The 1,325-nt window shown below is 38.3% G+C and overlaps 1 non-coding gene across 1 annotated transcript; it reads left to right on the top strand.

The window, feature by feature from the left end:
- The first annotated feature begins 894 nt into the window (after positions 1-894).
- Positions 895-1,002, top strand: LOC125341158. The gene has a single exon (XR_007208895.1). It is a non-coding gene; the product is annotated as a U6 spliceosomal RNA (small nuclear RNA).
- Positions 1,003-1,325: the final 323 nt, after the last annotated feature.

Genomic DNA, 1,325 nt, shown 5'->3' with positions numbered 1-1,325 from the left:
TGGGAAGGAGTATTACATGCCTCAGTGGAGTTTCCTTTTTTTTTTTTTTTTTTTTTTTTCAGACTTGCCAGCAACACACTTCGTGTAGCAGGTTCAACAGGCAGGAATGTTTCTTTCTCACTATGGAAAAGATGCTTCCTACAAATACCTCTCCCCTAAAGAAGCTGCTTTCCCTGGTGGGGGGTGGAGGGTGGTTATTCATCATCCAATGAAGAAGAGGTTGGTCTTCAGGTTTTAGGGCAGGCACACAAATACCTCCTCAATTCTGTCTCCCAAGCTCTGTAATCTCCTTGTACTGTAAATGCTATGAACTCTGTTTTGCCAGCCATGAAGGTCATTCATGTTCTGGAGTCTCACCAAAAGTATCTAGAGAAAGGTGCAAATGGAATTGCCTTTGTGTATCTTCTTAGAATTGTGTTAGACTTACTGTTTACCTGCTTTCCTAATGAAAAGAAAATTCAACGTGCAATCTATTTATAATGTCTTTATGGTAACATGTTTCACTCAAAATGCAATGGTATAAAATAGTGATGCAGTTCAAGACTAAATCAAAGTAGATTTTTATGTTCATTTCATAGAAATACCAGGTTTTCTTTCATTTTGTTTGGCAATATATGAGTTTGAACCAGGGCCTCACACTAAGGCTGGTACTGTACTACTTACCCATTCCTCTAGCCCAGATATTTTCTGGGGTTTTCTTTGTTGTTGTTATTTGTTTTTTTGTTTTTTTTTTAGGATTGAGTTTTGTATTTTACTTTGATTCTCACCTGAGCATTGGTCCTCCTATTTAGTCTTCCTGTAGTTTCTGGGATTGAAGGAGTGTACCACTGTCCACTGCTTTCACCTAGATTGTAGGCATGAGCCACATTTTTACTTTTTAAAAAGCCTGTCTTTGTGCTCGCTTTGGCAGCACATATAATACTAAAATTGGAACAATACAGAGAAGATTAGCATGGCCCCTGCGCAAGGATAACATGCAAAAAGCCTGTCTTCAACTTTTCTTACTCCAGCATATCTTCTTTGATGTGCACTCAATAGATGAAAAGTCGTAGAAAGAGAGAGCAGACATAAACCATTATGTGGAATCTTGTAGGATTTTCTCTCCTTTCCCATCTCTTTCATTCATCTGCTCAACTGTGAACACTTTCTCCTTTGCTGACACAGCACTCAGCAGCACTGCTTCTTACTTTCATGCTACTCCTTGATGCATAATTCTCAATTCTGAGACCTGTGTTTGAAACACACTATAATCCCCATTTATCATGATGCAAATAAAACACCAAGGTTTTCAGCAATATTTTGAGTGGTAAACTTCAATACCCCTT

This window comes from Perognathus longimembris, chromosome 1 (assembly GCF_023159225.1).
Source record: "Perognathus longimembris pacificus isolate PPM17 chromosome 1, ASM2315922v1, whole genome shotgun sequence".
NCBI classification, from domain to species: domain Eukaryota; kingdom Metazoa; phylum Chordata; class Mammalia; order Rodentia; family Heteromyidae; genus Perognathus; species Perognathus longimembris.
Note: the sequence above shows the minus strand (reverse complement) of the source record. Positions and strands in the feature narration are given on the sequence as shown.